The following is a 27233-nucleotide window of genomic DNA, read 5'->3' on the forward strand; positions in this document are numbered from 1 at the left end:
TACAGTAACCCACAAAGATAATGTTTTAAAATTTCTTTCTTATACGGGTCACCTCCATAATTTGGGAATAGCCCCTGTTTCATCGGCCTTGTGCCCGTTAGGTTTTAGGGTGCTACCTAGAGGAGTGCAAGTATTCGGCTCCTTCCTTTTTTGTTCGGGCCATTTATTTAACGGTTTTTTCTTTTACTCGAAGGCCCTGTAGGTTGGGTACGAGATACCCCTGTTTCAATTTGTAAGCTGAGCCATGGAAGGCCAGAAAGTGTAAGATATTTTTGGTGTTGCCTTGACTAGGCTTGAAAAACTGAGAGCGTGTCTGCTCTTTTCAATTATTGTAAAAGTGCTTCTAGGAGGCTTGACATTGTAAATTACGGAGCTAGTGCTCCATGTATTGAGGGGTATTCTGCCTTTGCATAATATGGTGATCTTTGTAAAAATAAGTGCGAAGCTCAGGAATTGTTAAGTGAGGACTTAAAGCACATGTTCTGTTTATACCAACAATCTTGTCTTAACTAGACTTGTCTTTTGCTACTAGTACCTGTGATTTTGTTACTTGTTGTAATTTTTACAAAAGAAAAAAGATATAACCTTTGTTAAAATTTTAAATTAACCCGGCACGTTCTTTCCCATCTGCTGATCCACCAACCATGGTAACAATAATAATAATAATGAATATCTAGTAGAGTATGAAGCCCTATTTAACAAAAGTATATTAGGGCTGTGGTTTGCACAGCCTGCCTCTGCACAGCACGGCATTTTAAGAGCACAATCGCGGTATATACAATGAAATTCATTCTTTCACGAACGATATGCACAAGTTCACGACTTTCAAAACATTCGCAAGCCTCGAAAGTATTAAATAATTAAAAAGAAACATGTGCAGACCACAGACGAACAGCAGCACACCGAAATTCACTGCTTCGAATGAAATCACGGACACCAACGAGTAGATAGACTGATATTAACGCGCCAAAAATGCGTAGTGTAATAGGAGAGCCGAGCCAGTGACGTCACGACCACGGCAGTCCATTGCGCATCCATCTCGTGACACCTACCGCCTCTCTTCTAGCTACCGTGACCTGCAACCATCTCTAGCTGAGCGGGTTAATTGAATCTTCGATCATCCCTTACTGCCTTCCACCACGAAGATCATTCTCGTTGGGACACCTCCTTATATTCGTTACCATTAGCCTTTAACGGCCGTTCATGAATCCCTCAAGTTTTCTCCAATTTATCTTATGTTTAAGTTCGTCTCAAATACTCCGTTGTCTAATTTGTGGTCCATCAATAAGCTCTTGCCAAAGAAAATTGATCCAGAGAATATTCGTGATCTATGGAGAAAAGCTAAAAATAATCTTAAGGCCTCTCATCAGAGAGTAAACATGAGGTATGACCGTGGATGAAAACCTACCAATTTAAAAGTTGGAGATCAAGTCATGGTTAAAAATTTTGTTTGCACGGACAAGCTTGCCCCCAGATTTCATGGACATGTACAATTATAGATTTGCTCACGCCCGTCACGCTTTTAGTAACTAATCCGGGGACTGAAAGGATTTTTCGTGTTAACCTTTCTCAAGTAAAACACGTGTTCATTAAATACCACCAAATGATTAAGTTCTGAATTAATTATATTTCCTTCCTTAGTGTACCTTATTAGTATAAGTTTAATTATTATTGGAGGTGAAGAGAAGGAGGCCTTCTGCTCCTTGTAGTTACCAAAAGTTATGTATGTAAACTACTATTTATTCACTATTTTAAGTAGCGTCTTAGGTTAATTTTGTTTGGTTGTTAGAATTCTTACTGTCGCCTCAAAATTGAATGTTACGGGGCCCATATATAATCCGAGGCCATGTCATATCACCCTGGGATTGATTCCGGCGCGGGGTATGGGCTCTCCTCGTTCTGAAAAAGACTCAAGATTTTCTGCGTTCTTTAGGACTGTTTTCATCATTGGGAGATGCTGGGAGGCTGGACTCAACCTTCCACTATATGCTTGGACTGGACCGTAGTACTTGGTCCTTGGCTGTCATCGCATTGGCTTCCGCCCTCAATATATCGGGAGGATGGTATCTCAGGGTACCTAAGGGATCCGAGCACCCCATCCTACCATCGGCAGCGGTGGCCTCTTTTGCCGTCAACTCTGGGCGCTACAGCCCGGACTTGGATTACTTCGGAAACGCTATCAAGACTACCATAGCTCAATAATCCGAAAACAAACAAACCAGAATGGACCTCCGTCAACATATTCTCCGACTTATATATATGTTTCAAAAATTAATATATCTCAAGATGTCAATATTTCAAGCTGTTTACCCGTTGTAAAACCTTACAGGGTGGAGATCTGTACCGGGGTACACCAATTCCAACCAGTTAAACTGAGCGCCATCTATAAGGCTATCTATGTAAGCAAACTTGAACTGATGTATTACAAGATACTTTGGTTTTCAGCTGTTAGATGTCTCTCCCATAGGTATAATTGCTCCATCTAGCTGGATAAACCAGAATTATTTCATAAAGAAATTTGTATTTCTGATGTTGGTTAACCTGGTTCTTAGGATTATTTTCTTTATGTGCCGAAGTTATCAACACTTCAGCTGGCCCTTCTTCAATAGTAATCTATCCGAAACTTGTAAATATTTCCTGTAGCCAATTAAAACTGGGGGTGTGTACAGGAATCCAGGCTGTCCGTAAAGCGTTCTGGAACCTTTCCCTCAAAAATACTATAAAAGTTGGGCTTTAGGGCCATATCATCTGTATTGCTCCAGTGGGAGGAGGGTATATTGACGTGAATCAGGGGGCAGGGATGCGGGTGGCGTTTGCAAGGCCCAGCAACTCAAGATATTGGCAGAATGTTTATAAACATGTAATAGCTCCAGCGGATAGTTTAAGGGGAAGGTTTCAACTCCTTTTTTATATATAGTTCTGAATTTGGTGGTTTAAACGTAGACTTTTTCGATTAGCCTGAGGACTCTATTTTATTCCCTACTGGGAAATATGTAATGTAAGGGAACAAGGAGTGATTACCCTCTGTTAGTTAGCATTCAACTTCTATAAGGAGGGCAAGTGTTTTGCCTCCTAGCCTTTTGTTTATGGCCAGTCATATTCAACCTTTCCTTTTTACACTAAGGCCACTTAGGGTGGGCAGTTATGTCCCTGTAAATTTATTGTTGTGTGTACAAAAATTTCTGGTGTGAAGTTCTCTTGATGAACAGGAAGTTATAAACTGTTGAGCGAAAGATAAGCTCACCTCGGGGCTACTTGAAGTAAATACTTTAATTGAGGACAATCAATGGATTGTCAGGTGTAACTTTGTGCGCAATAAGAAATGTATGCCTCTTCATGGCTGGACCTTTTGGAGCTCAGACTCCTATGCCGTATAAATGATCAGAGAAAAACATTCTCTTTGTAGAATACTATTCCTATCAAGAGCAACGATGCTATATTCTATCAAAATCAACCAAGCTATTAACATTGTAAATTTTGCACCTGATTTTCGGGCTTTAAGTCATTATTTTTGCTACAGCTATCAAGCTAATTGATATTGTTGTTAATCATTCAGATTTTCTATTTATCAATTTTAAATTAGAAAAAGGGAAAGAATTAAAATTTCAAAATTTGTCGTGTTAAGTTGTGCTCTGGTTAGTTCCTTGTCCACCCATTCAACCCGAACGCTTCTTATTACTTTGTGATACACGGAAGTACCGTTTTGCAAGAATGCGTATGCACTTTTAAGGTTACGAAAAAATCAGGTCAGGGCTATATACTGCATTTTTCTTTTATTTACAATACATGTTGCATAATGTGTGCATTTATTTCTTTTCCTATACCTCATTAACTACCAGGGATCTTTACTCAGTGTGAAGATTATTAAGCAGCAACACACACTGCCAGTAACTAACCTTGTTTCTTTTCTGCTCTCTAAATCGAGTACCAAACGTCGTCACGGCTCGCTCTCTCCATCTACTGTTCGATGCAGCGCCATCAGGATGTGGAATAACAAGTCATGTTTTATCGCTAATTACTTCTTACAATGGTGTTCTGTTTCAAAACATTTACGTTTTTGCAAAGTCACTGTATCAACCCCTGCATATATTTCATGAACGGGTAATGGCTGGTCTATCTTATACTAACATGGGTTATATTCCATTCAATGCCAATGAAGAAGTGATCTCTCCAGACTCTGTTCGACCCGATTCTCTTATAATTTTGTTATGATGGTGCTAAAGAACATCAAGCTATTATTCAAGCCTGCATTAGACATTAGTATGTAGAATGTGTTGATTTATGTCAAACCTACTCTCGAATACTTAAGCAGTCACTTTGTGACAATGTTAACATGATCGTTCTCTTTCGACAAGGCGAACTCAACCTGCGTCACGTTTATGATGATCATGTAAACACCGATACGACCTTCGATGACTTTAAACTTCTGTGTACTAAGTGTTGGTCATCACAGCAACATTGCTTTTTAGCTATCGATAAAGAAAGTGATATCAAACATGGACGCTTTAGCAATGGGTTTTATCACTTTATACGTATTTAAGGTTTATTTCTAGGTTTAAAGAACTCAGTTACTCTGTGAGCATAGTAAGAACTAGCAAGCAGGTGACACAACAATTCATACACGCACAAAACAACATCCGGCGTCAATTTAAAGAGTGCAAACGTATTCAAGCAGACTCAGATTTCTTTTTAAAAACACAACTTGGTAAACTCCTGCAAGGGCTTCTTAATTCTAAGCCGACTACAAGTTCTGTTACTACACAAATATACAGTGAAAAATATGGATTATAAAGTAGAAGAATAAGAATAAGAAGAGGAAAATGATGCCTTTACACTACCAAAATAGGTAAATCAGGTTGAGTATTGCTACAGGTGTTGTTGCAGAAACACCTTAAGCACGATAGCCCTCTTTTTCTGAGCTCTTGTCTACACCTGAGTATCACGCACGGTTAAAGCAATTTATTAAAGGTATCTACGGTCCACTCACCGCTCCTTACTTATAGAAAACCCTTACAAGAAAATCCAACACTACCTATGGCATTCGTTACGAAGAAAATCGATTTCGTATTGCTAACGGAGACATGAAGATTGATGACCGCTGTCTAATCGTAAAAAATGTGACTTACAAACCTACCAATGGTCTCCTCGAACTCCTGTTTATACGGAAACCTGACATAAATAATATATTTGACGCAGATCTTCAGAAATATAAATCTATTCTTATTGGTTCAGAAGCCGTCCGGCGTAATTACGAGCCTTCAGAAGCTGCGAATAATTTCTAGGTCGTTTCCTATACGCCACATGTCGGCACGTGGCTACCGTGTTGCTTACAAGCCTCTGTTACGGTATGTAGATGTGATGTATGGAATAATCCTAATGAACTCGTAAGACGACTGGAACTGTTAAAAGCCACAAAAAACGCTGGTCATACATGACGCGAAGTAGAAATTATAGAAATAGAAGAGGAATTATGCCATTCAGGCATTATAGTGTATGACTCCTCGAAGCAAGACACCTTCGCGCCTCAAAATAGCGATTGCCCACGAGCTTCATAAACCTTCTCCGTGCACTTACCGTCACAGACGCGTGATCACGCGTGGAAGAAATGACATCTGGCAAGCTGATCTCGTAGAAAAGATTCCTTACGCTGGTAGTAACAATGGCTACATGTATTTGCTTATTGTTACTGATGTGTATTCTAAGTATCATTTTGCTGAATCAGTTCGTTCAAAGACTTCCTCTTTAGTAAAAGAAGCATTTAAGCGCGCTATTCGGCGCGCAATGCGTCATCCCCGTCTTCAAACTGACCAGATAAAGAGTTTTACAACCAGGTGTTTTCTTCCTATCTCAAGACGCTTGGCATTATTATTCTACTCAAATTAATCTTAAAGCAAGTGTAGTAGAATGCTTTAATCGTACACTCAAAACACTCATGTGGCGAGAATTTACAGCCCGAGGCTCCTATCGCTGGATTGAACTTCTACCTAAAGTTGTCTCTACCTACCTAGCAAGAAACCTCGTCTTATTATCAAGAGCACACATCGCTTAGATGCTATTCATCACGTGATTAAAACAGCCGATCCTCAACATCATCGCTTTGAAAACTGTTATTTCGTCCATATCAGCACAAGACCGTCTTCGCTCAAGGATACACACCATACTGGAGTACTGAAATTTTTCAGATCAATAAGGTTAAGATAACCTACCCAGTTACTTATTTACTTCATGATATTTCAGAGCAGCCTATCGAGGGAGGGTTCTACGCTGAATAATTGCAAAAAACATAAATTCCAACCATTATTTTGTGGAACATGTTCTTCATCGCCGTCGTAATGAACTCTATGTTAAATGGATTGGTTTAATAACACTCTTCTTGGATTCATGCAAAGGATGTTGTGTAGCTTAAATATTTTTTTCTTACCCTCTTAATAATTCATGACTTGAGATGTGTTTAACACACCTATTCTTGACAGCATTTATTTAAACAGAGAAATCGATAGTAGTCTAACTATATAGCTTGTTATCTACATGACTTTCACATCTGTCGAAACATGGACTATTTGGGTCTAACACAACGCTCTAGAAAAGGTACGATACAGTCTCAGCATGAAGATGATCCACGTCAAGGTACCGAAGTAGGTTATAAACGCTGTGTTGATACGTGGACAACAGACGGTCATTATTACTTTAAAGCAAAACAATTAACGAATACACAAGACCCAGCAAAGCCGTCTGATGCCACTTCTAAAAAATATGTAGACGATTGCCGTTTAAAACGAATAAAAGGAGAGTATAATACTCAAAAGAGACGAATCATGAACGTGGCTGATCCTGTAAATCCTCAAAACATATGCACGGAAGAAGATATATTTCACGGGTCCTAGAACCACCAGCACCACACGCCCCTGTACGAGGGCCCCTCCATACGGAACATGCTTACTAAAAGTAAATGCTTAACCTCAAATGACCTTAATTAGCAGGCGATTTGAAGTAGGGCGGTTGGCTAAGTGCACCTTAAATCTTACATGACGTTACGCTAGCTACGTGTCCAGGCCTAACCTTACAGACCTCGGGTTCAACCCCAGGCTTAACCTTATAAGGGCGTAAACCTTACAGACACAAGTTCGATATTTAAGAGTACAAGCTTAACCTAACAGCTTACGTCATTATGGGCAAGAATGCAAGCTTAACCTAACAGGGATGACGTGTGCAGGCTTAACCTACAGATCCCCGGGTTCGACCCCAGGCTTAACCTTACAAGGGCGTTAACTTTACAAACCCAAGTTTGATATCAAAAAGTGCAAGCTGAACTGGAAGAGGAGGAGGTAAGTTACACGCTGATAGCTCTATAAAGAGGGGGAGGAGGAAATGGGACTACGGAGATGGTGTAAAGCTTAATACATATGATTTATACATAGAGGCTTAACATCGGGAAGCATCCTTGGGGCTCGAAGCTGGGCGGCTGTACAGTCCAATGCCCTCGCGTTTGAGCTGATGCAGAGATTCAGTCCCACGCTTAACCTAACTAGACAAGATGAGACATGGTTCAGGGGATTTGGCGCTGAGCTTGGAACAAGATGGCAGCTACACATAGTCTTCATAGGACTAGGGAGGTAGTGTAAGGCTTAATGCATGTGCTTTATTCATAGAGGCATAACGTTGAAAGACGACCTTAGGTCTTCGATCTGTGCAACCGCATAATGGGTAAAAGGGCAAAGGAGCTAAAGGGAAAAAGGGCAAAAGAGCTAGGGTAAAATAACCAGTTTATGACAGGGTCACCATTTGTTGATGCGTAATCATTTTATTAAGTATAATAAGCCAACTGATAGCATGGAAATCTCTAAACTTTCTGTGGGGCTACAGCAGAGCACCCTTGTGACAGTAGCAGAAATCCAATGGTGCAAGGCACTATGGGTATATTTAGGAGGCAGTTTTGTAATGACTGCCTTTGTTTACTGCAGTAATTGGTGCTTTCTTTATCCAGCTCGATAGGTATGTTTCACATAATTACAAGTCATTTTGATGGAGCCAATGTTGTGTATTAGATATTTGATAAGTATACTAGAGGTCATTTATTCATATTTTTGGTAAATGCATGCTTCTTAGTAGGTTAATTGGGATGTAAATAACTAGTTCACCAAAGCTTCAGTTGCACCAGATATTGAAAACCGCTGATGTTCACTGATGTTTCACTAAATAGCTTATATTTATGTCTAGGCAACACCTTTCTTACATATATATTGCAGTTTGGTAGCAATTTCGTTAAAATCAGATGACTACTAGGCTACCAGTTGTTGACAGGGGGTGTGAAAAACTGGTGTGTCTGCATGTCAATAAGTGGTGAAGGATGCATGCCCCCATTTTAATTATTTCAATCATTCTTTTGAGCTGTTACCCATTACACACCATTAGCGTATACCTTTTGCTATTAGTGTTATTTCTTAGTGTTTTGTAGGTGGTACCAAATGGGACCAACGTTGAAGATAATACTTAATTATTCACCCGAACAGATGGAACAAGCACTTTAAGATATAAAAAACCAGCCGCCTGTTGCCTCAGCTGCTAAACGACATGGCATCCCCAAAATAACTCTCGTATAACGATCTAAGGGGAAAACTGAAAAATCGAGGCTAATGGGACCTGAAACAATTCTTTCACTGGATGAAGAAGGAATTCTTACACGCTGGGTAAAATCTATGGCAGAAGCTGGCTTTATACGTACTAAAGATGGCCTAATCAGTAGTGTCAAACAGTTTTAAGTAATCTGAACAGGACAGCTTCATTTGTCATAAATGGTTCGATCATTTATAAGGAGGAATCTCTCTCTCTCTCTCTCTCTCTCTCTACACACACACACACACACACACACACACACATATCTATATATATATATATATATACGGACACCAGAAAATTTAACAAGTTCAAGGGAGCACGTGTCGTCGGCAGAATTAAGAAATTGGTATTCCGAAGTATATACATATCTTTCAGATGACGCTTTCAAGAATCCTATGAGTGTTTTCAATTTAGATGAAGCTGGTATTTGCTCAATTTAATCCTGATAAAAAGGAGTGCCTCACTGTTTTGATCACGGCTAATGCAACCGGTTTTTTACCACCTCCGCCCATTGTATTTAAGTATGAGAGTATCCCCAGTGATAGAGCTACCACCGTTCCTGAAAACTGGGGAATTGGAAGATGTGAAAACTGTTGGATGACATGGGCTCTGTTTTATGAGTTCATAACAAACAATTTTTTTACCCCTGCCTCTTGAGAAACCAAATCAAGTTACCAGTATTCTTATTCGTCTTACTCTCCACACTACTGAGTTCTGTGCAAAGAAAGGAATAATACTGGTAGCGTTTTTTCCCAATGCCATACACTTTTTGTAACCCATGAACGTTTCAGTGTTTCGATTGGAAAGATAAAGTTCATAAATGGAGGCTGCAAAGCTCTGAAAAGCCAGTGTTGGAAAAGAAAGACTTTGCCCTCATTTTGGAAGAAGTTTTCAATGATCTTCCACCAACAGTTATCCAAAATGGTTTTAGGAAATGTGGCTTATCACCGTGGGATCCCGATGCCACTGCTATTGGTCCTACACCCATGGACCAAAGTACAAATGACTATCATGCGAAGGATACACCCATGAACAAAAGTTCAAATGAAAATAAAACAAAGGAAGATCACACGGAGGAAAATGACCTGCGTGAGATCCGGATAGTACTGAAAGTAGTGGAATAAATTTTCGGAAAGCATAAAGTAGAAATATTTGAAAAGTATAGTGTTTGGAGCGGAGCAGTTGAAGATACTTCTTTATTCAAAACGTGGAAAGAAATGAGAGACATGTGCAGGGAATTTGGATTTGACAGCAGTCAAAATCGTTCACTGGAGTCTTCAGATGCTCTAATGAGGCCCTTCGATGGCAAATTCAGTACGGAAAACCAAGGATATGAAGATATTTTCCAACAGAACGATATGCCTTCTACAAGCGGAGCAAACACGACTATGAATATTCTTGGAAGTTACTCAGCCCATTTAAGGAAGACCTTTTTTGTTCGGAAGTTTCTAATGCCCAAAATAAACTAAAATAGAAACTCTTCCTTTTCTTGTGACATCAAAATCTTGGAAAGATTACTATAAAATGGGTAAAGCAAAGAAGAAACTTGAATTAGACGAAAGCAAAAAGAAAGAGCTGCAGAGAGACAGAGAAATAAAGGGCTTTAAGGAAGCACTAGAGTTAAAGAAAAAGAAAGAGGGAAAGAAAACAAAAGCAAAATGAAAGAGCAAAGCGGAAATATTTTCTTCTGAGGAAGAAGATGAGTGGGTTCCTTCAGGCAATAGCGTGAACGATGTTAGCTTCCATTCGTCGAGCGATTCAGATAACTAAAGTTTGGATGTTACAGCTGAAATGAATGGAAACTCTAGGCCTGATGTTTCTGTAACAGATAACTGCAACAAAGATCAGGAAGACAATGAAAACAATAACTGTACTCATCTGGTTCAAAACAGAATTCCCATTCATTGAAAGGACACTGAACAACTTAGGTCAGACGACTTAGACAAGTATTTGGGAAGTTTAACAACCTATTAAGAAGAAAAAGCTTTCAATGGACCACTATCATTGACGTTTGCTTCAAATTCAAGGAGGCGAACCAATATCCTTGCTCACTACATGTAAATTTGTAATTTCAAAGTTGTTAATTATCATTGTGTGTACTAAGACGCACTGTTATTGTATTAAGACCTACACGGTGCTCCTTAGCTCAGTTACAGTGTTAAAAGAAGAAGAGAACTTACGAAAGGCTAATATTTCTGTGTATTTTTACTTGTGTTATGTAACTTGTTGAAAAATCCAAGTTCAGATTGCTGTACCGGTACTTAAGAATGCTTTCAAAATACGCCTAAGTAAATGTAAATAGTAGACCTATTGCGTGAGTTTTAGTTGTCTGAGAAATTGAAGGAACTTAGGCCTACTACGAAATTGAATCTAGCAAAGAAGTCAGCAAAGGATAACATGATGGCAAACATAATGAGCGGTCTTACAAATTTTAGTGAAAAATGGAAGAGTATGTATAGGTACTAAAATGCAGAAACAGATTCGAAGAAGGACATTCCAGGAATCATTAATGAAAAAAGGGAAGTGTGTATGCGAGGATATTCAAAAGGCAGAAGTATTCAATCAGCAGTATGTAAAGATTGATATTTACAAGGAGATTGATTGATTGATTGATTGATTGATTGATTGATTGATTGATTGATTGATTGATTGATTGATTGATTGATTGATTGATTGATTGATTGATTGATTGATTGATTGATTGATTGATTGATTGATTGATTGATTGATTGATTGATTGATTGATTGATTGATTGATTGATTGATTGATTGATTGATTGATTGATTGATTGATTGATTGATTGATTGATTGATTGATTGATTGATTGATTGATTGATTGATTGATTGATTGATTGATTGATTGATTGATTGATTGATTGATTGATTGATTGATTGATTGATTGATTGATTGATTGATTGATTGATTGATTGATTGATAGGATAGCGTGTGAGCTGATGCGTAACGCGCTGTTGGTTTTTGTGTTTGGAACACTGAATTTTTGACTGTAATTTTTCGAGCTTATAGATTTGAACACTAGGCACTTATAGTTGTTGACATCACTTAGAGATTAAAACTTCATGTTCAAAACCGAAAAACGTTCGTGCTACACATCACTGGGAACGGAACCCAGAGCTCTGCTCTTTGGACTGCTTATTATCATGCTAAGTAAATGTCCGTGCCTAGCAAGCGTGCATTTAATTCGAACACCTAATGTTTGAGCTGCGAGAAATTAAAAAATCCCCTGCTCGACCAGGAATCGAACTCGGGCCTCTTTCCCTTTGACTGATGACTGTCATAGTAAGTAAATGATCGTGCGTTATGAGCAAAACACCCAAAATTCGAGCTGCAAGAAATACCAGACTAGGAATTTAAACCGTGGCTCCTCCACGTGGACAGCAAACAAGCATGCTAACTAAATGACTGTACGTTAAAAGCTTGTGCATTTAATTGAAACATCTGGATTTAGTGCTACAAGAATTGAAAGTTAAAAATCACCGACTTAACCAGGTATGGAACCTGGAGCTTACTTGGCCTTAAAGCTGAAGTGCTATTGTTTAATTCAATTGTTGAGCTGCGGCAAATTGAAAATCCGCACCCCGACGTGGAATCGAACTCGGCACTCTTCCCTTTGGAGTGCTGACTATCATAGTAACTAAATGATCGTGTGTTAAATTAAAAAATCACCAAACCTTCAATCTACAAGAAATTTAAATGCCGCCGACCCGACTAGGAATCGAACCCGTGGCTCCTCCACGTGGGCAGCAAACATGCATGCTACCTAAATGACTGTACAGTAACATCTGGCTTTAGCTTGCCTGAAATGCTATTCAAACAACGAACTCCGAAATTTCAAACATCTAACTCCCAGCAAAGAAAAAATCGCTGACACGGGGTTTCGAACCTGGAGCTCACTTGGACTTAAAACTGAAGTGCTATTGTTTAATTCAAAACACCTAACGTTTAAGCTGCTAGAGATTAAAACAATCCCCACTCCGATTGGTAATCGAACTCGGCACTTTTCCCTTTGGCTTCTGACTATCATACTAATTAAATGACTGTGTGTTAAATTCAAAGCACCCAACCTTGGAGCTACAAGAAATTAAAAATTCACCAGCCCAACTAGGAATCGAACCCGTGGCTCCTTTACTTGGACAGCAAACAAGCATGCCAACTAAATGACAGTACATTAAAAGCTTGTGTGTTTAAGTGAAACATCTCAAGTTCGACTTCCGTTCGAGATGGGGATGATAATAATAATAATAATATTCGCTTTACGCCTAATTACAACGAAACGTTTGAAAAGTTTGCAAATAATAATTAATTTGCTAAGTGCTGAAATTGCAGTCCCCACTTCAAACAGTTTTCTAAGACGCTGACGTGCCATAATTTAGTCCTGCAAGTGTTGTTATACGTTCCAGTAAACCTACCGACACGAGGTTGGCGTATTTGAACACCTTCAAATACCATCGGGCTGACCAGAATAGAACCTGCCAAGTTAGGGTTAGAAGGCTAGCGCCTTAACCGTCTGAGCTACTCGGCCCGACAATCGAACTATTAAATGCCGAACAGACAGACAGACAGACAGACAGACAGACAGACAGACAGACAGACAGACAGACAGACAGACAGACAGACAGACAGACAGACAGACAGACAGACACATACCAAATTATTATTATTATTATTATTATTATTATTATTATTATTATTATTATTATTATTATTATTATTATTATTATTATTATTATTATTATTATTATTATTATTATTATTATTATTATTATTATTATTATTATTATTATTATTATTATTATTATTATTATTATTATTATTATTATTATTTGGAGGATCCAATCCACCTTCGTACCGAATGCTCAACAAGTACTGTATACACGAAAAGAAAAATTATGGTGCCGGAATTTAGTCCCGCAGGAATTCGCGTCTTATCAGAATTAAACAATAACGAATAAAATTTCTGACCCAGCCGGGAATGACAAACATCTAAGACGTGTTCCTCACTCAGCTGTCAGAGGCCAAAGGGGTTACTGTATTGTAGTTCCCAATTACTAGCCTCGCAATAAAAATGCTGACAAGCAAAGAGGAAGTATTGTGTTACTGCATTCTTCGGACCTCGCAAGTAGATGTGCGCAGATTCATCACAACTGCTAGAGCTGTAATTAGCGGGGTAAAGAAAGCTACGACAATTAGGATGGACCAAACCCTACGATCAAATACTGTTCAAAATTCACCTCGCAGTAATGTCACCGATTCATGTTGTGTATATCTATGTTTATTTTTTAACAAACGACTGCATTGAATTATCTACCAGTCTCATTGCTTTCTTATGGTTCCTATACTTCGAGCAAATGCATCCCAAGCTGCTTAACGTAACGTATATTCAGGATAATAACCGCATTGCTGCATTTAAGGAGTATAGCATGCTGATGTTCCTACTATCGCTAACACAGGTACACAGAAGTGATGACCGTACTGTCCTAAAACGAAAAGTAGGCCATTCTCCGTGCTGATGATCGTACTATTTTTAACACAAGTACACGGAACTGATGACCGTCGGGTTCTAAAGCGAAAAGTACACCGTGCTGATGATGGTACTATCTTTAACACAAGTACACGGAACTGATGACCGTACTGCTCTAAAACGAAAAGTACACCGTGCTGATGATCGTACTATCTTTAGCACAAGTACACGGAACTGATGGCCGTACTGTCCTAAAACGAAGAGTACACCGTGAAGTACACGGGACTGATGATCGTAATGTACGAAAACGAAAAGTAAATCATGCTGATGATCGTACTATCCCTCTCAAAAGTCCACAGAACTGATTACTGGCCTGTTCTAATGCGAAAAGTACACCGTGCTGATGATCGTACTATCTTCGACACAAGTACACGGAACTGACGACCGTACTGTCCTAAAACGAAAAGTACACCGTTAAGTACACGGAGTTGATGACCGTACTGTACTGAAACGAAAATAATCGTACTATCCCTACCACAAGTACACGGGACTGATGACCGTATTGCCCTAAAGCGAAAAATACACCGTGCTAATAATCGTACTATCCCTACCACAAGTACACGGAACTGATGACCGTCTTGTTCTAAAGCGAAAAATACACCGTGTTGGTGATCGTGCTATACCTATCACAAGTACACGCAACTGATGACCGTACTGCCCTAATGCAAGGCAATAGTTCGTAAGATAGTTGCACTCACAATCCTTTCAACAAATTCCAATCGATTCTTATTTCAAACCACAACAAAGCAAGAACTAATTTTAAAATGTTTTCTTACTTACCTGAGCTCCGGCTACTCTTGTCTACTTACGGCTTTCTGCTTGCTTGTTGTTTTAAGGGGCCTAACATCGAAGGTCATCGGCCCGCTTTCTACTGAAACTCCTTCTGCTATCAAATGCAAAGTCCTTAAGGCGATTAGCATGAATAACACACCATTAGTCTTATCACCAGGAGAGCGCACGAGACACAGGAACCACACAACGTACCAAAATTAGTAGGCCTATTATCAAGTACCGAAGTAGATAGCAGGAACTTACAGCATAATTATCTCATAATTACCCATAATAATGGATAGGGCACCATTATGGAAGTCAGTATTTAAGAGGTAGTATTAAAAGAAGCCTACACTCAACATAGCGTTTTAGAAAGAAACCGACAGCACCATCGCGGAACTGATGTATATATAAATCGAACCGCTAAAAATATTTGACATCTATAAACCCAAACAGAGAAGGGCAACCCTCTGTACAACTAAGCATCATTCATGAACGCAAACAGGGAAGGGCATCCCAGCGTACGACATGGCACCATTATTGTATCCAAAGAGGGAAAGGTAATCGTCCGTAATAAATTCCACAAATTCAAGTAGGGAAGGGCATCCGTGCGTAATACAAGGCTTCCTCTATACCGAGAAGGACAGCCAGGCGCAAAACTTCTATTCATCCATCTCAGAACCACAGTACACTTACCATAACGAGAGAGGAGTGCCACCTGCAATGCATTAGTGCCCCCATGTGCCGCTAAGTGCCACTTATTTTTCCAACATTTCGTCATCAAGCCAAGGTCTTTTCCTCTAATTTTCATAGCCAACGCCCAGCACGGCGCCTTCAATCAATCAATACTGATCTGCATTTAGGGCAGTCGCCTAAGTGGCAGATTCCCTATCTGTTGTTTTCCTAGCGTTTTCTTAAATGATTGCAAAGAAATTGGAAATTTATTGAACATCTCCCGTGGTAAGTTAATCCAATCCCTAACTCTCCTTCCTATAAATAAATATTTGCCCCAGTTTGTCCTCTTGAATTCCAACATTACCTTCATATTGTGATCTTTCCTACTTTTATAAACGCCATGCAAACTTATTCGTCTACTAATGTCATTCCACGCCATTTCTCCGCTGATAGCTCGGAACATACCACTTAGTCGAGCAGCTCGTCTTCTTTCTCTCAGTTCTTCCCAGCCCAAACTTTGCAACATTTCTATAACGCTAGTCTTTTGTCGAAAATCACCCAGAACAAATCGAGCTGCTCTTCTTTGGATTGTTTCCAGTTCTGCAATCAAGCAATCCTGGTGAGAGTCCCATACACTGGAACCATACTTAAGTTGGGGTCTTACCAGAGACAAATATGTCCTCTCCTTTACATCCTTACTAGAACCCCTGAACACCCTCATAACCATGTGCAGAGATCTGTATCCTTTATTTACAATCCCATTTATGTGATTACTCCAATGGAGATCCTTCCTTATATTGACACCCAGGTACTTAGGCTACAATGATCCCCGAAAGGAACTTTCAACCCATCAACGCAGTAATTAAAACTGAGAGGACTTTTCCTATTTGTGAAACTCACAACCTGACTTTTAACCCCGTTTATCATCATACCATTGCCTACTGTCCATCTCACAAAATGGTCGAGGTCATTTTGCAGTTACACACAATCTTGTAACGTATTTATTACTCTGTACAGAATAACATCATCTGCAAAAAGCCTTACCTCTGATTCCACTTCTTTACTCATATCATTTATATATAGCCTATATATAAGAAAATATAAAGGTCCAATTATACTGCCTTGAGGAATTCCCCTCTTAATTATTATAAGGTCAGATAAAGCTTCGCCTACTCTAATTCTCTGAGATCTATTTTCTTGAAATATAGCATCCCATTCAGTCACTCTTTTGTCTAGTCCAATTGCACTCATTTTTGTCAGTAGTCTCCCATGATCCACCCTATCAAATGCTTTAGACAGGTCAATCGCGATACAGTCCATTTGACCTCCTGAATCCAGGATATCTGCTATAACTTGCTGGAAGCCTACAAGTTGAGCATCAGTGGATTAACCTTTCCTAAAACCGAACTGCCTTCTATTGAACCAGTTATTAATTTCGCAAACATGTCTAATATAATCAGAAAGAATGCCTTCTCAATGCTTACATGCAACGCATGTCAAACTTACAGGCCTGTAATTTTCAGCTTTATGTCTATCACCCTTTTCTTTATACACAGGGGCTACTATGGCAACTCTCCATTCATTTGGTATAGCTCCTTCAAACAATAATCAAATAAGTACTTCAGATATGGCACTATATCGCAATTCATTGTCTTTAGTATATCCCCAGAAATCTTATCACTTCCAGCCGCTTTGCTAGCTTTCAACTTTTGTATCCTATTGTAAATTGTAATCATATGTAAACGTTAATACTTCTTTATCATTAGTCATCTCCTCCACCTGGACATTATTCTTGTAACCAACAATCTTTACATACTGCTGACTGAATACTTCTGCCTTTTGAAGATCCTCACATACACACTCCCATTGTTCATTAATTATTCCTGAAATGTCCTTCTTGAAACCTGTTTCTGCCTTAAATTACTTACACATACCTTCCATTTTTCACTAAAATTTGTATGACTGCCAATTATTCTTGCCATCATGTTATCCTGAGCTGACGTATTTGCTAAATTCAATTTCCTAGTAAGTTCCTTCAATTTCTCCGTACTTCCACAGCCATGTCTAACTCTATTTCTTTCCAATCTGCACCTCCTTTGTCTCTTTATTTCTCTATTATAATAAGGTGGGTCATTACCATTCCTTACCACCTTTAAAGGTACAAACCTGTTTTCACATTCCTCAACAATTTCTTTAAACCCATCCCAGAGTCAGTTTACATTCTTATTTACCGTTTTCCACCGATCATAATTACTTTTTAAAAACTGCCCCATGCCTGCTTTATCAGCCATATTGTACTGCCTAATAGTCCTACTTTTAAAACCTTCCTGTCTATCACATTTATCTTTAAATACGACAAGAATAGCTTCGCGATCCCCAATACCATGTACGGTTTCTCTATAGAGCTCACCTGGTTTTATCAGCACCACGTCCAGGATATTTTTCCCTCTAGTTGGTTCCGTCACTTTCTGAATCAGCTGTCCTTCCCATATTAGCTTATTTGCCATTTGTTGGTCATGCTTCCTGTCGTTCGCATTTCCTTCCCAATTGACATTTGGTAAAACCAGATCTCCTGCTCCAATCACATTCCTTTCCATGTCATTTCCCATGTAGCTGATTATCTTATCAAATAATTCTGAATCCGTGTCAGCGCTCTCCTTTCCTGGTCTGTACACTCCAAAGACATCAAGTTGCCTATTATCTTTAGAAATGAGCCTTGCACCTAGAATTTCATGTTTCTCATCTTTAACTTTTTCATAGTTTACAAATTCTTCTTTCACCAGAATGAATACTCCCCATTCCTATCCTATCACTACGATACACACTCCAGTTCCGTGAGAAAATTTCTCTATATATTATGTCATTTTTCAGCCATGATTCAACTCCCATTACAATATCTGGTAAATATATATCTATTAAATTACTTAGTTCTATTCCTTCCTTAACAATACTTGTACAGTTCAACACTAACATTTTTATGTCATCGCTACTTGACTTCCAGTTCTCTGTACCCTTATCACCGCTCCCTAGACAATCCCGATTCCCTAAATGTACCTTCGTATTACCCTTCCAAACAAATTTCGTAACTTATACGTACCACTGCGGTCTAAGTGAAGGCCATCTGAGCGCAGATCCCTATCTCCGACCCACCCATTAGGATCTAGAAATGTCACTCCCAGTTTCCCACATACCCACTCCATAGTTTCATTTAAATCCTCAATCACCCTTCAATCAGTATCCCTCCTACACAGTATTCCACTGATAACAATCTCAGCTTCCTTAAACTTCACCCGTGCTGTTTTTACCAGATCCCACACATCTCCAACTATGTTGGTACTTACACCAGCTTGCCTTACGTTGCTGGTACCAACGTGAAACACTACCACCTTCTCCTTCCCCTCCTACTTCTCTTCTATTTTTCTCAGCATCTGCCTCAACCTAATTCCTGGATAACACTCTACCCTGGTTCCCTTACCTCCACACACTTTCCCCACGTGTCTAATGATGGATCCCCCATGACCAGAGCCTCAACCCTACCCACCTCCTTTCATCCCCTCTCTCCCTGGTCAGCCCTATCTTTCCTGATAGCTGCTTAAGCTACTTTCTCCTCTCTTTTCTCCCTCCCATGACCCTGTTCCACCTGTCTTTTCCTATCCTCTACTCTACATTTCCCTTCCATATCTTTTCCCTTCCTCCTGCTTCCACACATCCCAGCAACAGTTCCCTGTTCCTCATCTTCCCTCTTTTGCACTACCTGGAGTGACTCGTACCGATTTCTCACCGGCGCTTGTCCTGAATTCTGATCCTGAATAGAGCCCTTAGCCTGCAATCTCCTTCCCCTTCTACAATTTACCCCTTTCTTTCCCATCCCTCTTTTACATCTGCTGTAACCTGTACATTGTTTCAGGGAGGCCTACCTTCCTTCCTGTCTTCTTAAGATGGCGCCTTGGCGGAAATGACCACCAACGCCTAAGATGGTGCCTTGGCGGAACTGACAGCCAGCCCTCTCAAACTATCTAAGCGAATTCCTCACAACCATACCCGCAGTGGCGAACTCTACCGTACCTTATGTTTATTTACTTTATCAACGGTTAGTCATCATACCAAAGGCTTTCCCGCTGTTTTTCACAGCCAACACTGAACATGGCGCCTTGGCAGGTCCCGCCAAGAATGACCGATGAAGTGGTCTTGAGTCTGGCTTCGGTTCGGTAAATTCCTACAACTATTATCTTATCCCATATCACCATACTCCGCAAGCCCTATTGTCCCTGCTGGCTACTCTCCATGTGCATGGGTTTTCTGGATTACTGTCTGAAGGAAGGTTAAAGAACATCATGATCAGGGCGAGGACTGTTGTGAACTAAACATATTTTAAATATGAATAAAAGTTGCACTTATGATCAAACAGTACAAAAGTATGCCCTAAAACAAAAGAATGCCCTGAAAATAATGTCACTCCTTAATTGCCAAGATCTATTTTCTCTATGTAATTGAATGTTGGGGCGGAAAGAATAGAAGAATTAATTTCAAAACACGTACGCCTATTTATTCCATTCCTTGATACAGATCCCTTTTCACAAACGTTTTGACAGTTCCCTGTATTAGCTCCCAGTTACAATATTCAGTGACTATCTGGTCCAAATGTTCAAATTGAATTATTGTTTATTCTCACACAATAAATCTCTGTATTTATAAAAGCTTCTTTCAATTTCACATGGCACCAGGAAAACTACACTACTGTGAGTTATTTGGATTTAATTCAAATTCATCAGGCGAAAACTTCTCTTCCGATAAAATCTTCGCAGTTATGCACACTATAGAAAACACTTCGTTTTTGTTCAAACCTTTCTTCATTTTCTGTGCAACAACTTCTCTCACTCCAGCCTAAACACAATCTACAGTACAAATATTAAAGTTTTATTTACAAGGTCTATCTGCTGCAGTAATGGTAATTTTATCTGTTAAAGAACAGCTGTTAGCAGCATGTAGAAATCCAAAATTAGTTTTGACATATGAACGTTTACCAGAAATATCGCCGTGTGAAATCAGTTTCTGGGCTTCTCAATATAGGAGGCGTCACTGCTTTCAAATGCTTCAACAATAAGTTTAAAGAATGTGAAATTATTTCAATAATATATGCAGGCTTCAATCCAGGACCCGCATCTCGTCAACAGAGGAGAAGATTGCAGCGGAATGTCTGATACTCCCAATGTAAATGATGCAGAAGATGAAAGAGCTATCAACAAGACCTCGAAACACGCAATCAATAAATGAAGTTCACTGAATTCCCTCATTGTGGAGGGTATAGAGAAACTTTATAAGCATTGGGACAGATACCTGAACGGGAGGGGTGTGATTATTTCTAGACTATCTCAAACTCTCACAAGTATGCTCTCGGTTTTATATAGCGTACGCCGTCCAATACAATATAGTAAAATTTCTAGACATTCGTCTATATTTCAATTGAACAATCCTTATGCATGGGAAGGTAGAGGAATATATTGCCCAGAAATATGGATAACTGTAGACAGGCCCCGATTTCAAGTAGTTAGCGCCCTGGGCAAACAATGTATACCCCCCCCCCCTAATCCGCTCGTTTTTTTGTTCCTATGAAAAAATAATTGTTTAAAAATTAAAGATTGCAGTTTTCAAGATTATGAGTTTTGCAACAATATCAAAGGAAACGCTATGTAACTAACACTACTCGAGTTAGAATCATGAAACTTCGCACACATTTAAAATACATTGTTCTTAGCTATAAACATTAATCAGTTAATTCACATAAAATGTTTTTGAAAAAAATATTTTTCCATACAGAATACTTTCCCAGTTGACTGTGAATACAATAACGAATCTCTTAAAACAACGTCTCCATTAGGAAGAGTACTCTTATACATGTTCTGAGACAATGTTCTTTTACCATCATTGTAAGTTAGCAGAGATTTCGAAAAGTCCACCATTACGTTTTTTTGTTTTGGACGATGTTTAATAATATTCTCAACTAATGAATTTAACTTGACATTCGAAGTTGCAGGATCATCGATAGAAAATGAATTAGGCACTTTAAGTAGTTCAAGTTCGTCACTCTGCGTTTTTTTTTTTTGCTTTACGTCGCACCGACACGGATAGGTCTTATGGCGACGATGGGACAGGAAAGGGGTAGGAGTGGGAAGGAAGCGGCCGTGGCCTTAATTAAGGTACAGCCCCAGCATTTGCCTGGTGTGAAAATGGGAAACCACGGAAAACCATTTTCAGGGCTGCCGACAGTGGGATTCGAACCTACTATCTCCCGAATACTGGATACTCGCCGCACTTAAGCGACTGCAGCTATCGAGCTCGGTACTCTGCGTTTTAGCAGCGCGTTTTTTTCTTTGTATTCAGCACCACTTAACTTTTTACTCTTGGATAAATACTGAAAAACATGTAAGAATTACACGAGACAATGAGTTGGCTAGGTGAGGTTATCAGGTTGATGGTGAGCGGATGTACCTCGTAAACAATAATACGCACACGAACCGTCATGAGCCAATGACAGACAGGGCTGTCTAGACTAACAGGGTTGCGAAGCTACCAGTTACAACTGCCCACCCAGCACCCGCACGAGTTAAATAATACCTTTCTTATTGCTTGCAGTTATTAATTTTTCTTCATAAAATTTAAATATATAGATTAAATTCCGGTTTTAAAGTTAGAATAGTTTAAATTGATTTATATAGGCTATTAAATGAATTGAAATTATTTGTGGTAAGTAATAATTTGTGGAAAGTAAAATTAATTTGAATGTAATGAATTTAAGACGTAATTCACGCAGGCCATAATTACTCGATCCGCCGGCCGCCGCCCCTCAAAAACTGGCGCCTTGGGCAAATGCCCAGTCCGCCCATTTGTAAATCGGGGCCTGACTGTAGATATAAAAGAGGAAGTCCAGAATGAAGACAGCTTGAGAATCTCTGGAATTTTCCAAGTATTTTTGCCGAAAGACCCAAATCAGTGTTTCGCTCTGATAAAAGACTGTATTCTCGTTATGAAATTGCTGATTCATATGTTATGTACTGTGACCGTATAGTCACAGGAATAATTATTTCGAAGTATATATTGAAGAAATTAGTAGGCTTGTAGCTTCCTTTGTGTGGAGGCTGGTAGTAGCGTCATATTGCATAACACTTCGCGACATAGAGGCGCCTAGATCTCCCAGGGGGTGGCTTAGAAAAACTCCCGAACTGCGCGCGTATCATGGAAAAAGGGGAAGAAGAATACAATTTTGCTGACTCCATATTGAAAACATATGCCAACGCACAGCGATGCCAAAGCTATGGGGCGATTTCAGGGGTATTTTCAGCTCAATAAAGGCTAAACTAACCAGAAAACATACGGCAGAGTAATAAGAGGAATATTGGAAGAATGGCAAAAGTGAAAATCAAGGTAAAATAATCTCACCTACGAAAATGCATCTTCATAAGGTTACGTAACATCCTCGGCGTACCCACGCCTACAGGGTCGCCAAATGCTCATAGCGAGTACTACCCCCACCCCGATTGTATTGGAATTAATTACTACAAATCCACCGATCATCCTGAGTTCCGCATCACAGCGTGTGTTTCGGAGTAGTTGGCCACACAAGTTGCCGCATCGCTGAGATTCGTAAGCCTTGTGGATCTGGAAAACTGAAATGTGTAGGAGGGAGATGTCTCCCCAAGCATTCCCCACCCTAGAGAGCCTTTATATTTGCCTGCACATATGAGGGTGGACCCCAGTCTTCGAGGAGTGTACGAGGTGATCACACGGCCGATTTTTGGTCTGATTTCCCTCTCTTTGTGTGAAAATTTTCAGTGAGCGGGAGTGTGAAAAGTCGGATTTCAGTGCGAATCTGCAGTAAAAAAAAAATCTGGACTGTGTAAATATGATGTGCGCATCTATAATTTGATCACGGTGCGACACGAAGGATCGTGAGTGACATAAAATTCGCACCGAGAACGGTGAAACAATGAATTGCCGTCTGTCGAACGTGGAACGTTAATTTTCAATCGGTACCCCGTAGTGGAGTTAGAGAGCTTCTTAATTATAATCTATGTTATAAACTGTGTAATCGGCAGGCGAGTGAATAGTGAGGGTACGAAGAATTAGTGGTTATCACATAAACAAAATTGTATCAACGTTTATCGGGCTTCAGAACAGCGTAGTCTGAGGAGCGCGCTGATCAAAGCATACCAGACAGGGTTGAGAATAAACATAAGTTGCCCACCTTGGGGTAACGCGGGAGGTTAAACTGTTCCGGTAATGAAACTGTGAGCTCGGAATTGCATATGTCAGATTAGGATAGACTAGCTACGTCCTGTACCAGGGTATCGTATACATTCATAACTTTCATACTGGTTAGAAGAAAGGAAAATTTGCCTGTAACGTGAGTGGAGGAAGTTTTGTGAAAAAAGTGTAAACAGTGTCATTTCAGTGTTCAAACCCCAACGCTATGGATTATTCCAGGAGCATCATGGAACGTCTTGAACCAGCGACTTTCCACTTCACCATGATGGGCTAAGACCTCCGAGGCAGCTCCCCTCGGGGCTCGAACAGCATACGATGGACAACGGACCAGCATTGTTGAGTACAAAATTATGATCTTATGATATTGATATTCCCTGTAGATAAACCATGTCAGAATATAGGAATAGCATGGGATGAGTTTATATTGAATAATTAAAGTAGTAAGTTTAGAGTGGCCGGTATTTTATTTTAGTTTAACCTTTTAAAGTTGTTTGGGAAGGAAACAAATTAGGAATAGAGTATGAATTTCCCATCTAGTTGTCTTTATTGCACGAGCATGATTATATCCTTGTTTTATGAGTACTGTCAGAGGAGACGGGGGGAAAAGGCTAATTAATTTCGTTGAGGTAATAAAGGAGCCTTCGTTCTTGGAGAGATATATGAAAGAAGTCAGGTTAAGATGACGCAAGAATCTTTGCCATATATCCTGTGAACCAGATAAAGTTGGATAGATGAAGTACTCGATTTAATGTAAAGTAGTTGTATTTTATGCATGATAACTTAAGGCGTTGCTGTATAACATGTGTGTGAAGAGTCATGGCACCGAGGTACAAATGTCCACCCCACCAACTCTAGCTAGTGCCCCTGTTAAAGAACATTTTTTGTTTGTTGTGATTGCTTAAATACCTTTTTGGTAGTCCATTTTATTTCATTTAAATTAATCAGTTTGGTCGGATAATCTTATGCCGATCTATTAAAGAATTATAACTTCATGTCAGGTACATAGTCCGTATTATTATTATTATTATTATTATTATTATTATTATTATTATTATTATTATTATTATTAATATTATTATTATTATTACTATTATTATTATTATTATCATGATGGTGATTATTATGACTTTTGTTATTAGTAAATTCTGTGAGGTTATTAAATCTAGTTTGCTAGCCCGTGGATTGTGGTAGTTTTACTATGAGAGGCACGAGGATGGAACTGCGGACTCCTATAAGAGAGAGAGAGAGAGAGAGGGAGAGAGAGTAAAATCATGTAACGGCCCAAAAGTTGAGAGATTGGTCTAATGAAGAATACCTGAGCGGGTTAGAGCATAATTCTATGCACCTGTTTGTATTTGTTATATTTTGTTCGCGTGAATAATTTGGCCCACTGAATAGGCTTTTGTAAACGCGCTAATGTTGGGTTTAAAGAAAAAAATATGTGGCCGGTGTGCCGGCGGGTGACAAGGAAATTTATGGCATCCTACCCCAGGAGGGTCGGGGCTCACTTGTGTCAAACTAGGCCTGCTAAGAGGCAAATGTATGGCCGTCCTTCTCAAGGAAGTGTTTTCCTCGATCTCTTTCCCGCTCTGCTAGTAAATGTTTTTTTTTTTGTTAATCGATTACCACATTCTAATCAGGCTAAGTTGGGTGAATGCAGTAACACTTAGTTCATACACATGAAGAAGCGATAGATAGGGTCTTGATTTTTCAGGTTCCCCGACTCGAGAGACCCGTTGGTCTCCTGTTCGTACCTCGGACATGACAAAAGGGAGTCAGTCACACAAACGACGGCTAATGGTAATCCAGATGCAGTTACCATGTATGGGAAATGTTATAATATGTGTTTTCTCTTCCAGGTGTGATAATAGTGTAAATAGGATGTTGTTTTGATGCTAATTGATTTGTTTAATTGAGACTTCGTGAAAAATCCTTTGGTAGTTCGTTTGAGTGGAGGGTTCCGGCCCTATGATGTGTATAGTTAGTCCTCAAATGAGGTGATTAGCAGTAACTAGAATTGTGTGCATTTCATGTTTTTGCGAGAGGTTGTAACGCCGTGAAGTTGTTTATCATTTTATGATTTTTTAAATTTCTTTAAACATTATATTTCTCGTGTTATGTTCGATGTAGGTGGCCACTCTAATCTTAGAGTAAATTAGTGTAACTTGCTGTGTTTTAAATATGTAATTTGGGAATTAATCCCGGGAATATTTATATCCGTAAGGTCATAGTTGTCTTATAATATTTTTTTTGTAAAAAGTTAGGTTCATTGTAATAGTGTTGACCGTACTCAGCAAGTAAAATAATCGTGTCCGTAAGTTCGAAACCAAGTTTATCAACCAAGAGTGTAGTAAACGCAACTCAAATTTCTCCGAGTTGTTTGAAGTTATATATGAACACCCAGGTGCTTAATCCGAATAGGTGATAGTTTTTGTGTTAAACTATTCAACAGCGTAATGTCAATAGACCACATAATAAATCTTATAATGATGTGGATCAAAATTTCACTTGTGTGAGAGCCCGGACATGGTTGTCCGTGGCTAGTATTAAAATTCAATGGATGTAATTTAACGTTGAAGTTCAAGGTTGTAGATTGTAAATATGTTCAACGGGAGTGAATTAAATAGTCAGAAAACTTATTCGTGCCTATTTCTTGCCGATAATTAGCATCCAGAACCTCTTCCGTTCATGTTATGCCTTTAAGTTAGTTGTAAGATATTTTATTTTATCGCCGCGGACGGTCTGCGACTCTGAGTAGCCGGGGTTCAGATCTTAGGAACGGGAGAGTTAGCAACGACCTTGCTGAGCCGCAGGGCGTTGACCTCTCATGTGAGTGGATTACTTATTCAATCCCAATGAGAGGGAATCGTCACAGGCCGAAAAGGTCCCTTGACCATCGCCTTCCGTGGAGCATGGTGCCATGTGTTCATGACCCGACAGGGTCGCCTCTTTGTTGGCACATGGTACCATGAGCTATGGGGGATGGTGGGAAAGGTCCCAGTACTGAGAATTTGCCTTGATAAGCATTATAATATATACCATAGAGCTGAAGGCTTTGCAGTTCATAGCGTAAAATATTACGCGCCTTAGGCTCTCGTTTCGAATCCCAACACAATTACAGAAGCATTTAATGATACCTAACAGCGAAGTACATATATTAGTAGATCCTGCATTGTTCTCGAAAAAACGTATTATTATTATTATTATTATTATTATTATTATTATTATTATTATTATTATTAATATATAAAGCACTTTTGTTAGTACAAGCCACAAAGCGCTACAGTCGTGGTCGACTTTCTTCTGCCAAGAGACTGATGGTAAGTCCGAAGGCCTGCGGATTACAAGGAGGCTCGTGGTCAGCGTGG

The 27233-nt window shown here is 39.4% G+C and overlaps 1 protein-coding gene across 1 annotated transcript in view; it reads right to left on the reverse strand.

Moving 5' to 3' along the window:
- The window catches only part of LOC136862676 (luciferin sulfotransferase-like), a 125974-nt gene extending 111008 nt beyond the window's left edge, over positions 1–14966 (reverse strand). The window contains exon 1 of the mRNA XM_067138898.2: positions 14938–14966. The gene's annotated coding sequence lies outside the window, so the exon portion shown is untranslated. The remainder of the gene's footprint in view (positions 1–14937) is intronic.
- Between the last annotated feature and the right edge of the window lie 12267 nt (positions 14967–27233).

Source organism: Anabrus simplex, chromosome 1, assembly GCF_040414725.1.
Source record: "Anabrus simplex isolate iqAnaSimp1 chromosome 1, ASM4041472v1, whole genome shotgun sequence".
Lineage (NCBI taxonomy): Eukaryota > Metazoa > Arthropoda > Insecta > Orthoptera > Tettigoniidae > Anabrus > Anabrus simplex.